A 16,378-nucleotide genomic window follows, 5' to 3' on the forward strand; every position below is an offset into this window, starting at 1 on the left:
TATGGGCCTACCACTGTAGTGAGTACCTGGATGACACTGAAGCTTCCAGTCTAGTTACTAGGGAAGCAAACTATTGTCAGGAACAGGGAAATCCTTCTGGAGAGGTAACTTGGTTGGGAATACGTACTGAAGAAAAAGAACTGGTCACTGAACCTCTAAATTGATGATTTACAAAATCTTCAAAGTGAACACATCTGCATTTTTTCTGTTCTTATTTGATTTTTGGTTTCTTTTTTCCAACAAGAAGAAAGATATATATTTGCCAATAATAGGAGAAAAGCTCATTTTAGTCCCATGGATTTTCTGAAGGTGGGCAATGTAGGAAAGTGGTTTTGAACGAGCATTGGTTTGTTGGCTGCATAATCAAGATTGCAGTGCTATTAGTGTTCCAGGGTTCTCACCATAAAACCTGAATTGTTTGTTATTTTGCATAAATTTACATCCCTAATTAAGGGAATTTTAACCCACGTATGTGGGAGGAGGGGGAAAGAAATTAATACAGTCTGTATAATTACATTCAAACCCAAATTAAGAGGCTATTATGCATATCATATGCAGAATAGTTTAGTAAATCCATCAACTTAATCAAGCCCAGGTGAAGGACAAGGCACTCCAGTCAGTGGTGTGCTGGTAAATGTTTAACAACTGCCTCTCTAGGAGAAAAAGTTACAATGTGGAGGGTTTGCCAGATTCCATTTTGAAAATATTCCCACCATTGACCATTTTAAGCTACCAATCTTTTCTCTCTGGAAACTGAGTTGGGAAGAGATGTGTATATTTGACCCTAAAGAGCCAGCATAATGGGGTCCCAGCATATGAAAGACCTCTTCTGATGATTAAAACTTCCCCTATCTTGTTTATTGAGCTTCTAAACTGAAGCACTACTTCTATGAGAGGGACTTTCTAACTGGTGAAAGGAACATCGGTACCTATGAGAAGTGGCATTGCTAACCAGTGAGCATCGCGTCTTAAGTTTAGGGAGCTTGTGGCTTTGGAAAAGAACCAAAGCACAAAAGTACAGAAAAGCAATTATTTTCCATCATGGAATGGTGTGTGAATAAAAGGATGTTTGTTCCAGCCTTGGAATGTTTCTGTCTAGCCCACCACTCCTGTGTGGTTCTAGGTATGTGTCAGGTGTGGAGTAGAGGCACAGGTCACTAATGTCAAAGAAAGCTAGTACCTGACAGCACTGTAATCATCTGCTTACATATTTTCCTCTTCTTCTAGATTCTGAGCCCCCAGATATGAACCGTGTCTCATTTGGAATCACATCCCCAGGGAGACCATGATACACAGGGAGCTCTGGATTAATGTGTGCATTGAATGAGGAAGTCAGTAAACCTGCAGGGAAAACATTACTTTCAGGACACCTGCACTGCTTACTTAACAGGTACACTGTGAGGATAACACAATGATGGAAAGCCTTCTGAAAAATGAAAGGATTAAATAATGCTGGCTGTTATTATTACTATATCTCAAAAGTATATGCTGTAAACTAATTAGAGCAGCAGGTGCTTTTCTAGTTAAGGATATTGACAATAATCTCCTGTAGATACAGAAGGCTCCAGGTTGTCATGGGTAAACGCCTTGAAGTACCACCTTCTAAATTATTGTCAACCATGATATATTACCGGCTCATATGTTGAAAGTATTTCAGCTCCCGGAAAAATAGGAAACTTTGTGATGGTGTTTCTAACGTCCATCTTCCAACAGCAACTCTACCAGCGAGGGTTTCTTGTTGCATTTTTCTGCTTATTTTTCAGCTGTTTCGTTGAAGCTTTCACTGGACATTTAGTTAAGTTCTATCACATTCACTGTATCAGAGCAGAACGTCCAGTATGTAGACCATAACTGTCGATCTCTCTGTATGCATTACCTCAAAAATTTTCACAAGTGAGTATTGAGCAGGTTAGAATCATCCAGGAAATTTTTTCACACTACATGTTTACCCAGAAATTCTGACAGGCCCATAATGTGATGTGATCCTTTCCTCCCACAGGCTGCAAAATGACTGTCTCAGAGTAATGCGCATTATATCTCTCAGACCCAATAGATGGAAAGACCAGAAGACTGAGGACCAGTGCTCTGAAATAATTTGAGGTCAGTGTCTATAGAATAATATTCTATATAAAGCTGAATATTAGAGCTGAGAGGGATCTTTAAGAATATGAAACAGTCTTTCACTTACCAATGAGTAATTGAGGCCCAGAGAGGTCAGGCGGTGGTCAGTAGGAAGACAGGATTGACACTGATAGGTCAGGGCTTTTATATCTGTTCATGCCTTCTCTCCTCTCTCACCACAGTAGGCATCTTGGGGCTAACTGTCAGGGAATCATATTTAAAATGCCATTTGATCTGTTTGCACCATCTTAGTTGTTAGTCTGTTTACAAATTTGTTGGATTAAAATAATTTTATAATTTGGTATAAATTTCACTGCCTTTCTCTATGGTATGCATCTCCTTGACCCAATTTTCCACTTCCACATCCATGTCTGCCACATATTTTAGAGTCCAACCTTCTATCATTACTCAGTGAGTGTCAGCATATTTCATGTACCAAGTTCAGGGTTACTTGCTAAAGATACAGTAGCACACAAGACAGACAATGCCCCCATCCTCACAGAACTTACAACCTAGTGAAGTGGCCAAACAAATAACCAGATAATTACAACACAGAGTGGTAAGTGCTATGATGAAGGAGGAGCAGTAGATTTCTATGGCAAATCAGGAAAGGATATTTACTACCTATGCTGTATAGCAAATTATCCTAAAATTTAGCATCTCAAGACAACACACATTACTATCTCACAAGTTATTTGGATCAAGAATTCAGGCATGGCCTAGCTGGGTAACTCTGACTCAAGAGCGTAGCCAAGCAAATGCTATAGTGTCATCTGAAGCCCTAACTAAGGATAGGTATCATCTGTTTCCCAGCTCACTGATATAATTTTTGTGTTTTTATTTATTTAATTTATTTATTTTAATTGGAGGCTAATTACTTCACAATATTGTAGTGGTTTGTGGTTTGTGCCATACATTGACATGAATCAGCCATGGGTGTACATGTGTTCCCCATCCTGAACCCCCCTCCCACCTCCCTCCCCATCCCATCCCTCTGGGTCATCCCAGTGCACCAGCCCTGAGCACCCTGTCTCATGCATCGAACCTGGACTGGCAATCTGTTTCACATATGATATCATATCATATGATATGATAATATGTTTCAATGCTATTCTCTCAAATCATCCCACCCTCGCCTTCTCCCACAGAGTCCAAAAGACCATTCTTTACATCTGTGTCTCTTTTGCTGTCTTGCATGTAGGGTTATCGTTAACATCTTTCTAAATTCCATACATATGTATTAGTATACTGTATTGGTATTTTTCTTTCTGGCTTACTTCACTCTGTATAATAGTTGGTGTTGTTTAGTCACTAAATCATGTCCAACTCTTTTGCGACCCCACAGACTACAGCCCACCAGGCTCCTCTGTCCATGGGATTTTTCAGGCAAGAATACTGGAATGGGTAGCCATTCCCTTCTCCAGGGGATCTTCTTGACCCAGGGATTGAACATACGTCTCCTACATTGCAGGTGGATTCTTCACCCCTGAGCCACCAGGGAAGCCCTACGTGATTTTTTATAGGCCTCAAAAGATTTATTTCCAAGGTCACTGACATGGTTGCTGGCAGGCCTCAGTTCCTCACCATGTAGGCCTCCCTATAAATGCTTCGGAACTTCGCGCAATTGATGGCACAAGAGAGAGTCAGAGAGTAAGAAAGGGTGCTGGAGACAAAAGTCACCTTCTTTTCTGTAACTTTATCCTGGAAGTGACAGCATAAGTTAGGAATGCATATCCTTTTTCTATATTTCATTCATTACAAGTGAGTCACAGTTCCAGCTCACATTAAAAGGAAAAGATTGCACAAGGGCATATATACCAGGGAGTGGGAATTCCCTGGGGCTAACTTAGAGACTTCCTACCTCTGGTATCCTAAACAAGCAGGGGTTGGGATGCATGTCAAAGGAGCTTCTCACTATCCCAACTGGAGGAAGCAGTATCAGAATGAACTTGGAAGAATGAAGGCGGAGCGGAAGTAGCCAGGCTGGAGGTATGGGTGTGTACACTCACTCAAGCAGGTGGAGAACTGTTCTGGGAAGAGGATAGTTTGTAAAAGAATCATGGCAAGAGAAAACAAGTTTAATATCCCTGAAGCACAAAAGTATAGTAGTGGGTGGAGAATGGTAAAAGGTAAGACTGACTGGAGAGGTAAGCCGCAGGATGGGTCATGACCTCACCCACTTGCTTTTCTTTGTCCTTCTATAATGGCTTCCATTGTTTTATCATTGGGTCATGGCAGATTATTGAAAGATATATATCAGTCAAAATGTTCTTGACTGTGAGGAAAACAATCTCCAATTCAAGCTGACAAACAGTAAGGACATACATTAGCTTGCACAGGACTAGACCACATCACAATCAACCGTATCCCATGAAAGGAGAGATGCTGTCTCTCTGCATTTCCTACTTGAGACGGAGAGAGCCTTTCCCAGAAGTTCTCTAAATCTCCTCTTGCTTCTCAGCGCCCAGCATTAGGTTAGAGAGTGACTGTGGAGGATTCACAGGCAAGGGGAAAGGAACGACCTTGATTGGCTTAGACGAATCAACTGGAATGGAATGACTCTAGCAAACCAGCCACAAACTTCCACTACAGACAGCTTCAGACTCAGACCAGATTAAGTTAGTCATTCAAAGAGTTCTCTCAGGTTTGTGCATTAGCTTTCATGTCCCATACTAGAATCAAGGTAGATCTAGGAGCAGCCACATAAAATCTGTTTCTACATTGACTATAAAACTATTTTTGAAGGCAATTTTTTTTTCTTATGCCACTTGAGATCTTTTGTGGAAAGACGCCTAAGGAACTCCTTCCAGAAATAAAATTGGAAAAAATTCTTGAGGATAGTAAGACTTTTTATTTTCCGAAAACAAGAGCTATGGAACTAACCATACTTCCCTTTCTATACAATGGCTCTCAGGAACTCCAAGCCAGGGCTAGAAGCAAATCACAGACATCTCTAAACAACTGTGAAGTATTAGGGAATTTATTTTCTGCCTTTTCTTGGGCTTCATTTTCTGTTTTGGTGTCTCTGTAACCCAGCTATCTATCATCTGATGCCTCCAAGCATCTCTGGCTCAGCACTCTTCTTTTCACCCTCTGTCACCCAGGCTCATTTCCATCACTGGCTGCCACCAGAAATCCACACTATTAAGCATTTGGAAAAACGTATTACTGGAGATGGCTAGAAGACGATGGAGTCAGAGGAAAAGCACAAATCAGACAATACACATTACTCAAGACTTTCACTCACCTGTGTCATTTACTCTTGCCCTGTTTTCCCCTTCACATTCTTCTTGTCCCTTCAGGAGCAACACAGATCTCTTTCCTTGCCCTGTGCATGGCAATTTAGGGATCATCCTGGTGATTTATGTATGCTTTGGGGATTTTTATTCTAATCTGACAGGTCATCGGTGTCTTCCAAACAGTTCTCTCCCAAGAGAAAAGTTGGCTGATAAAATTTCTTCATTCTCTTATACATATATATTTTATCAATCTATCAAGTGTGTCTTTCTGTTGTTGTTGTTCAGTAACTGAGTTGTGTGCGACTCTGTGACTCCATGGACTGCAGCACACCAGGCTTCCCTATCCTTCACTGTCTCCTGGAGCTTGCTCAAACTCATATCCATTGAGTCAGTGATGCCATCCAACCATTTCATCCTCTGTCGCCCCCTTCTCTTCCTGCCCTCAATCTTTCCCAGTATCAGGGTCTTTTCCAATGAGTTGGCTTTTCACATCAGGTGGCCAAAGTATTGGAGCTTCAGCTTCAGCATCAGTTCTTCCAATGAATAGTCAGGGTTAGAAGTATATTAAGATATATATCATATTAAATTTTTTTTCAATAAAACCAGACCTTGTGGTAGTTGTTTTCATATTTTCAGTTGAGTCTAAAGCCTTAATGGTTTGAATGAATTATTCCCCATCTTCTTCTTATCCTGTGCAACTATATGAAGCTCTGTGAGTTCATGACTGGTTTGAAATGTGTATAAAATTCTCTGGCTTGATCCTTTTGGAAAGGGATCTTATCTAAACTATAAGTTTAGAGAAGTTCTCTAAACAGTGTTCTAAAGGGCATCATTGGCTACAAAAATAAAATGCTTGAAATTAGAAAAAGTATAACGGACTAAAACATTTATTGATGATCTGGTGCATGGATCTCATTTTCCTACCCTTATCCTAATGTTTATAACCAAGATGGAAAATCAAGTGAATAAAATACTAGACATTACTGAATTCAAAACACATCTTTCAAGTGTTTAGAGATCATAACTGAAATAAATATTTTGCTGTAATGAACACATTATCATCTCTCTGAAACATTCACCTACTTCATTTTGCTATCATGCAGCGCTATAGTCAAGAAAGAATCCTTGACATGATATTGAATAGATATGCAATCCCTCTATAGAAAGAAAGGTTTTTAAAGATGCTGAAAGGGATATCTGATCCAAAACAATATTCTTGAATTATTCATTTTGCCATAATGCAGTTGGAAGCTGATCCCCACAGGTCTCCTTTCCACTGTACTCTGACCCCCTTCATTGTTCCTTTGGAGAGTTCAGCTCAAGTCCTCACTATTCACAAATGCTTTCTGGACCCAGCATGAGTATGCAAAGCCATAAATAATTTATTTTTTTCCACTTTGGGTGGTGCTGATGTTACTGTATCAGCACAAAAAATGATCCAGGTGAATAATACTAACAATACATGTGCTACCTTAGATGTCCCAAACACATTTCCTGCCTGGAGTGCAGAGGATTCTCTTATTGGCTCCTTGTCTTTCAAAAGAGGCAGATGCTGTTACGTTATTGAATCAGTAGAGAAGCATAAAGGTTTAAGCCCTAGTCATTAGCTGAAAAGGTTGGACTAAATAAGAAAATGCATAGGGTCTAACTTAAAAATTGCCATATGTTGAAGACAAATCATATTTTCTGTCTCTTTGGAAAATCCTCGGCTGCACAGTGAAAAAAATCAATAAATACAATAAATTAAACTACCATTGACATGCACTTTACCAACATTCCTTTGACAGTACTACTTCTCATCCTCAGCACTACCCTGGTCAAGGATATTTTTAATCTCCATTTTCTAGATGAAATTGAGGCTCAGAGAAGTGAATTTACTTGCCTGAGGTTGTGGAAAAGTGTTACCACTAGTAAGTGGTAAAGCCAAGACACAAATCAAGCTCTTTTAACTCTAAAACTAGTTCTTTTGTTGTAATACTTCTGACTGGCAGTTGGTAAGAGAATTTTATACACATTTCAAACCAGTCATGAACTCACAGAGCTTCATATAGTTGCACAGGATAAGAAGAAGATGGGGAATAATTCATTCAAACCATTAAGGCTTTAGACTCAACTGAAAATATGAAAACAACTACCACAAGGTCTGGTTTTATTGAAAAAAAATTTAATATGATATATATCTTAATATACTTCTTCCCCTGGTGGCTCAGCGTCTGCCTGCAATGTGGGAGACCCAGGTTCAATCCCTGGGTTGGGAAGATCCTCTGGAGAAGGAAATGGCAGCCCACTCCAGTATTCTTGCCTGGAAAATTCCATGGACTGAGGAGCCTGGTAGGCTACAGTCCATGGGGTCACAAAGAGTTGGACACGACTGAGCGACTTTAAAATACATATACATATATATTTATCTATATATATTATAACATGAGACTTATTGGACTCTGAAAACATCTATGAGTTTCTTATTTACTGAGGAGTGGTCGAATCTGACTCCTAGAAAAAGAAATGAGTCTTCTTCAAAGGCTAGAAAGAAATGTAAATCAGGTGTGAGTATGATTTGAATAGACAACATTTTAAGCAGAGATGTACTGCAAGCCAAATATTAATTACATCGGAATGAGCAGGTTTAGCTTGGTTTGCTATTTCAGGGGGTTAGGACTACTAAAGCCATAAAGAAGAGGAGTTAGTACAAACCATCAGCTGATGGGCCCCTGAGGGTGAATTTATAATCACAGATTATGGTAGGACCTGGAAGCTGACCCCGAAGCGTTGAGTTAGAAAGGGCAGTCTGTGCCTCTTCTCAGGTGCTAGAAGAATGATGCTGACAACCATCCACTAGGCACCTAGGCTGGGTTCTAGACAATTCATGCTTGTCACCTCCTCTCATCCTTACAACTACCTTGGAGGAATTACCCCATTTGCAGCTGAGAAAACTGAGGTGCTGAGAGGCTAACCAATTCTTCCCAAGTCCCAAGCCAAAAAGCAGCTGAGCCAAGCAATTTCAGTTTATGTCTGGGCCTCTTGCTCATCACACTGCTCTGCCCAGGGGGGAGAGAAGTGTTCTACTGTGTAATAATGCACCAGCTGAAAAGGTCAGGGGGGAAGTGAGGTAGGAAACAGAAGGAGAAGGGTTCCATGAAGCCCTCTGTACTCCCACACCCTCGGGCACAAATCGATGCCTTCCTGGTGTTCCTGCCCTCTCTCAGACCCGCAGGAGGGCAAGCACAGAGAAGAGGGCAAGCAAAGGTGGTCAAGCCCCTGCCCCGCTCCCTCTAAGAGTCACTATTCACAACTAGCCAGGGAAGCTGTGCCTTGATCCAGGGTCACAGCAAGGTGGCTTTCCAGGGGACTGCCTTGGCAGTCATCACTAAAACCCCTGAAATTTGGCCTCTCAGGCTTCCAGGCACATGTGGAATGCATTATGTTTCTAATCATAACACTGCCAAAGTTGTCTTCAAATAAGGAGCTTGTGAGAGAAACTACCCAAATTAGGAAACCAACGTGGGCACAACAGAATTGGCCTTCAACCTCTTAAACACTCTGCCAACATTTTTCTCCTCTTGCCTGATACTGTCATTTAAGCATCTCATTAACTGACAGAATTCTTTACAAAGCAACCTCTGTTTTGGGAGAACTTGTGCTAGGTTTATTTATAATTGTCCTATTTCTAAGCACCAAATTTATTTTCACTGCTGCTTTTGTTATAGGGAAATATTCACCCGCCAAAGACTCCGGTTCTTTTGGACTTTATTTTCTAGAAAGACCATAAAGCTTGTGAATCTCAAAAATTATAACAATTGCCACCACTGGGTTCAAAGTGAGTATTTATGTACACTCTTTACTTGTACCTCTGGCTATAGCTCTAACATTCTGAATTTGGGATGCAGAGGATCTGAACGAGCCTTTTCTCAGAGGCTTCTCAAGCATCTTCAGTTCAAGTCCCAGCCTACAGACCTCCCTCCATATTTGCTTTGAGCCTCTCACCCCAAGCCTTACATCCATCCTAATTTATCTCCCAAGGCTAAGACAACTCTTTAGTGAAAAGACATCCAAATTAATAACAGTAAACACTTCCATTACCTTTTTTATTTCCCACAAAAAAATCAAGGCAAGGCTCTATTGCTTTAACTTTGCAGTTGAGGAAACAGAGGCACAGAGGTTACAAAACTTGCTTAAGTTCACATAGATAGGAAAACAGCCAGATTCAGAACCATAATAATCAATACTGGATAGCTCTTGCTCCCTCTTTCTTGCTCTCTCTCCCAGTTCTTGATTTGTAAATAATTTTACAGTTACAAAAGTTATCAAGGATAGAAATCATACAAAAACACTTGATATTCTTTACTCAGACTGGCCTATTGTTAACATTACCCTATTTTCTTTTTCTGTACACCTCTTTTTCACCTCTATTGATATATAAATTGTGTATATTTTATGCCCAATGAGCATTATATATAGTATTTTTCCTGAACCAGCTGGAAGAAAGCTAGGTACATCATGCTCATTTGCCCTTAAATAATTGAAAGCATCTTTCCTTAGAGAGATATTCTCCTATATAACAACATCACAGTTATCTAATTCAGTAAATTTAACATTAATAGAAAATTTTAATCTAATCTGTATCTACAATGCAATTTTCTCAATTGACCCAAAAACGTCTTCAATAGCTTTTTTTTCTCTCTAGAATAGTAGTTATTCTAGTAGTGGGTCTGCATTTAGTTGTCATGTTTCTTTAGTTTCCTTTAATCTAAAACATTTTACAGCCTTTCTTTTTTTTTTATGACAATGATGTTTTGAAGAATATCATGCCTTTCTTTTTTTTTTGTACAAAATACCTGATTTGAAGTTTGTCAGATGTTTTCTCACAATTACATTTAGGTAATGCATTTCCAGCCAGAATATCCATAAATGATACTGTGATCTCCTGGTACCACATTCTGGAAGCTCACAATGTTTATTTGCTCTTCACTGAGGATTTAACTTTCTTTACCTAACCAAGACATTGTCAGTTTTCTACAACATATAGTTACAACTATTCCTGTTGAAACTAATAAGCAATTGGTGATAAGTCAGTTTAAGAACATGAAAATATCCTGCTCCTCATACGAACAACCCCCTGAACTGAGTAGCCATTGATGATTTTTGCCTGAACCATTCTTGAAGATGATTATAAAATGATGACTTTCTAAGGCTTATAATCCCTTCACATTTACTGATCAGATCTTGACATTCTGCAAGTCCTCCTTTTTCCTCTATTAATTACGTATTTATTATCAATACAATTACATGAATTTCTATTTCCTTTAGTGGTTTATATTCATATGCTCCTTTTATATTTTCAAATTGTTCCAACTTTGGTCAGTGGGAGCTATTAATATTTTAAGCTTTCTTTTATCCTTATGATATATCCTCATCATTTTTTAAAAACATTTCCTTATTTTCTGGCATAACAAGATATTCCAGGAACCTCTAGAATATTACCTGCTTTGGCCATAGATTTCTCTGAGGAGTCCTTGGTATTTTAGTGGAAAATGATATTAGGAGCCAAGATCTGAGCACTGGGTGTGCTCACTGATACTGAGAGTTTCTTTCTTTTTTTTTTGTTTCTAGTTCCTTTGGCAGATGGAGCTAGAAAATACATGCATGTATTGATACATACACAGATATACTCTTGTAATGTGAAGTCAAGTGGACTCTAGGAAGCATCATTACACACAAAGCTAGTGGAGATGATAGAATTCCAGTTGAGCTATTTCAAATCCTAAAAGATGATGCCGTGAAAGCACTGCACTCAATATGCCAGCAAATTTGGAAAACTCAGTAGTGGCCACAGGACTGGAAAAGGTCAGTTTTCATTACAATCCCTTAGAAAGGCAATGTCAAAGAATGCTCAAACTACTGCACAATTGCACTCATCTCACATGCTAATAAGTAACACTCAAAATTCTCCAATCCAGGCTTCAATAATATGTGAACAGTGAACTTCTAGATGTTCAAGTTGGATTTAGAAAAGGCAGAGGATCCAGAGATCAAATTGCCAACATCCGCTGGATCATTGAAAAACCAAGAGAGTTCCAGAAAAACATCTACTTCTGCTTTATTGACTATGCCAAAGTCTTTGTGTAGATGGGAATACCAGACCACCTGCCCTGCCTCTTGAGAAATCTGTATGCAGGTCAGGAAGCAACAGTTAGAACTGGACATGGAACAACAGACTGGTTCCAAATAGGAAAAGGAGTACATCAAGGCTGTATATTGTCACCCTGCTTATTTAACTTATATGCAGAGTACATCATGAGAAACACTGCACTAGATGAAGCACAAGCTGGAATCAAGATTGCCGGGAGAAATATCAATAACCTCAGATATGCAGATGACACCACCCTTATGCAGAAAGTGAAGAGGAACTAAAGAGCCTCTTGATGAAAGTGAAAGAGGAGAGTGAAAAAGTTGGCTTAAAGCTCAACATTCAAATACCTAAGATCATGGCACCCAGTCCCATCACTTCATGGCAAATAGATGGAGAAACACTGGAAACAGTGGCAGACTTTATTTTGGGGGGCTCCAAAATCACTGCAGATGGTGACTGCAGCCATGAAATTAAAAGACGCTTACTCCTTGGGAGAAAAGTTATGACCAACGTTGACAGCTTATTAAAAAGCAGAGATGTTACTTTGCTAAAAAGGTCCGTCTAGTCAAGGCCGTGGTTTTTCCAGTAGTCATGTATGGATGTGAGAGTTGGACTATAAAGAAAGTTGAGGGCAGAAGAATTGATGGTTTTGAACTATGGTGTTGGAGAAGACTCTTGAGGGTCCCTTGGACTGCAAGGAAATCCAACCAGTTCATCCTAAAGGAAATCAGTCCTGAATATTCATTGGAAGGACTGATGCTGAAGCTGAAACTCCAATCCTTTGGCCATCTGATGCGAAGAACTGACTCATTGTAAAAGACCCTGATGCTGGGAAAGTTTGAGCGCAGGAGGAGAAGGGGACGACAGAGGATGAGATGGTTGGATGGCATCAGCTACTCAATGGACATGGGTTTGGGTGGACTCTAGGAGTTGGTGATGGACAGGGAGGCCTGGCATGCTGCGGTCCATGGGGTCGCAAAGAGTCAGACACGACTGAGTGACTGAACTGAACTGAACTGATACTCTTGTGTATATATATATACACATACCTGTATAGATACATATACACATTGATGTGGTCACACATGCACGTATACACACAAATGGTTTGGAAATCATGAGTTCACACTGATACCGCCAATTTGGAGCATACTCTGTTTATCACTACACAGTCTTTGTCTTACACTTCTGCAATTGCTGGGGGAAAAAAGTAAGATGCAAGATAGAACCCAAAGTGACTTAGAGAATTTTGTCTCTGCTGTACTTATAACAGCTTTACATCTCTTGCTTAAAATTTCACCTCCAATTTTGGAGGCAACATTATGTGTCCATGACTCAACTCCATTTTTGATTCATATCTGAGCTCCTCTCCTTGTAAGACTGTAGTGAGGGCTTGTGAGGGACAGGGCCTTGATTTCCTCATAGAATTTAGAATTTGCGACTGTCAACTGTTTTGTATATTTAGAAGTCATTCACATAAAATACATCAAATTCTAAGACAGCAGCTAGTCTGTTCACTATAGGCAACTCCTATTCTGAGAGGCTGACAAAGAAAGAGAAGGTATGCGGGCAAAGCCTCTCCTGGGTAGGGATACAAGAATAGTGGTGGCCAAGGAGGATGGGGTCTCTCAAATCTTTAGATATTGAAGTTGGCGGGGGGTGGATACAGCCCTCAGAGGTGCTCACGAGGTGGCTCAGTGACCCTGTTCCCTGATGGTCCAGATGTCCGTAGGAGGAAGGAAATATCAATGATGTTCAGGAGCTGGTAGTCATTGAACATTATGGTAGACTCCAGCCCATCTATGTAAGCTTCACAGAGCATAGAACTAAATATAATGAACTAGCCTGCAGGGTGATGACCTGAGTCCCATGGACTCTACCGAGGTGCAACACAGACCCTCAGAAGAGTACCACTTGCTAGTACTCATTGTTTTTGACTTTCCTTTATGGCTGTTGTGCTCAGGCAGTATATAATGGCTTTGGAACAAGACAGAACTGAGTTATCATCCTAACTCTGCTGTTACTGGCAAAGTGTGTAGCCTTGAATTGTAATAACTTCTCTGGGCCTCAGGTTCTTCACTTACAGAATAAAAAGAGTATAAGGTTGTTATGTGGATTTGAGGTACTAACATGGCATGTAGTTGAAGTCTTAGGTAAATATAGACTTTCTTAAGAACAATACAGAGCATAATATCTAGGTCATAATGTTTGTCCCTAAACAAAGTAGTCTCAGGTGCCTTACAGAAGGGTCTAGAGTGTGATATCACAAGAAAACTGAACAGGGCCAAATCCATTCCCCTTTTTAAAAGTTTTATGCCTTGGTGTCAATTGGCTAATGACTAATAAACCTGTTTTCTATGTATATCAGCCAGAATTTTACAGCAGTTTAATGGTTTGGACTCATGTCTTTCATTATTGAGTTTTTAGTTGCCTTCATAATTTAAAACATACCAGCTCTTGGGCCATTTGCTATCTTGAGAATACCTGCAATTATTGCATTTTCTTTGGAAATTAAAAGGTTGGGTGGGGTGTGGCCAAGGGCTGAAACTAAATACAAGTGGTCCCTTGCCAAGGTATTCTTTAACTGGGCCTGCCATCCTAACAACACGCAGCACTGCCCCTCAAGGAGTCTTCACTCCTCTTGTTTCAGTTTCCCCTGCCCAGGACTGCACATTCACACACACCCAGCATGGCTGGCTTCCACCACAATCTGAGGCTGATCAACAGGTAAAATGTGACTTTTGTTCCTTTCCTACCCAGAACCCACCTGACAATGCAGGTAGACATAAGAGATGGGGGTTTGATCCCTGGGTCAGGAAGATTCCCTGAAGAAGGGCATGGCAGCCCACTCCAGTATTCTTGCCTGAAGAATTCCATGGACAGAGGAGCCTGGCAGACTAACAGTCCATAGGATCACAAAGAGGCGGACACAACTGAAGCAACTTAGCATAGCACAAAGACCAGAGTCACTGCTGGATACTGCTATGGCACATTCATGTGGGAGCACACGTCTCCTAGCAGAGCTGTGCAGGAAGACGGTCTTGAGCTTGAGCCTTAAAGCCTCTCTGCTCTCCAAGTACTGTTGCCCTTGCCCAGATGCCTTTTCAAGCTACACAGGACAAACATATCTGTCACCTGAGTGAAGGAGATGGGAGTGGAAGGGACCATCTGAACAGAAGAAAGCATGAGTTATTTCTTAAACACTGTGCAGCCAAAACAAATAAATCAGCTTGTTTGTGACCCCTGCCTTTACCTTTTGATAATGATGATGATAAGGAGGAGGGAGGGGGAGCTAAAGGGGGAGAGGAAGGGGGAGAAGAAGAGAAGAAAAGGAAGACATACCAGAGAAGTAAGAATTGGAGTCCTACTCTTGGCTTTGCTACCAACAGACTCTGAGAACTTCGGAAGTCACTTGATGTCTCTGGGCCAAGTTTCCCCTTCAACAAGATGAATAGATGTGAAGCCTCAGGTGAACATGAAGGTTCTCCACCATTTCTTGAAGCACAGATTCCAAACTGGTCCCAGCCTACCCTTCCCATCTCTGTTCTAATCTAAAGGTCAGTTTGGGTAGGGGGGGACCTGAAACTTACACAGTTTGTGGGGGTGGGGGAGCTTCTTTATAATAATGATAACACAAAATGTAACACATGATAACAAAATGTAGCACAAAGTCAGGCACTGAATATTTTAAATGAAGAGAAAAGCATAAAAATACCAGTTTTCAAAGCCAACTAATACCAGAAATACCATACACAAACACGCATATACAAACAGGAAAAAGCAATGCAAGATTTGTTTTCATTATCTGCTTGGCAAATCTCTATAAACACATTGGGTTTAATGTATTCTACATTGGGTCAAATGTATTCTACATTTTTGGCTGTGTAATCTTTGACTGTCTCTTCTTATGACAAAATTCTGTAATAGCCTTTTATATACTGGGAAGATAATTCGGTTTTCCCTATAACATAGTTGGTCAAAATTTACTTATTAATGATACTTTATGATTAATTATTATTTAGAAAATTTATTTCACCCTCACAACTTACTATTAGCAATGTCATTTCATTTTTAGTACTTTTGTCAAATTTGGGGAAGTCCTCTATCAAATGTCTTTCATATGTAAGCTGTATGATTTCAAGCATTCCTGTTTCCTTGGGCAAAAACTCCTCTAAAGTGCTCTTTAAATTGATGTCACTCATTACCCAAGACTTTGGGGGGGCCTCTGCTCTTATCACTTCACACCAGGTACGATACAGCAGCCCCCTCACGTACACGGAACTTCTTGCTGGTCCCTGACACAGGGCTGCCTTCCACGGGCTGTAACTTTGCAAATGCTGATCCATCATTTTGAATTGCCCTTCCTCTCCTCCCCTATCACCCTTCTTCAGGGTACAAGCAGACTCAGCCACCCCTCCTCTGCATTTTCCTTGCCTCTGGCTCACACCACAAGAGAATCCTTCCTGTGGTGCTTCAGTTCTCTGCTCATTTGTCTGCCTTCCCCACTAGACTCAGATTCCCTTGAGGGAAGGTAGTGGATCTTTCCATCTGCCTAGCATAAGGCCTAGCTCAAAAAAGATGCTCAATAAGTGGGTCATAAATAGAAATTGCTGCACAACACAGGTTCTAAGGAGTGTGACAATTCTCAACAGTTCTAAAACAAACCTTGTTCTGCTCTGGTTCCTCAATTGTCAATTGATGATGAAAACAGTGTAGTCATTTATTGGGGCATCTTCCTCCTCCCTTGGACTCCCCAGGCAGTCCATGAAAGTGGGGGGGTGGGGTGCTCACTCTCTGGTCATCTGTTAGCATCACTTACCTCGGACACTGTTTTTTCTGCTCTTCTAGGAGGGTGAGGGGGCTGTCATCCTCTCTATTCGCCTTTGTC

General features: G+C 40.5%; 1 long non-coding RNA gene across 1 annotated transcript in view; it reads right to left on the minus strand.

Annotated features, from left to right (window-relative positions):
- Positions 1-16,378, minus strand: part of LOC112585597 — a 46,289-nt gene that overhangs the window by 5,719 nt on the left and 24,192 nt on the right. The window contains exon 3 of the long non-coding RNA XR_006551756.2: positions 2,189-2,321. This is a non-coding gene — a long non-coding RNA (uncharacterized LOC112585597). The remainder of the gene's footprint in view (positions 1-2,188; positions 2,322-16,378) is intronic.

This window comes from Bubalus bubalis, chromosome 1 (genome assembly GCF_019923935.1).
Source record: "Bubalus bubalis isolate 160015118507 breed Murrah chromosome 1, NDDB_SH_1, whole genome shotgun sequence".
In the NCBI taxonomy this organism is placed as follows: Eukaryota; Metazoa; Chordata; class Mammalia; order Artiodactyla; family Bovidae; genus Bubalus; species Bubalus bubalis.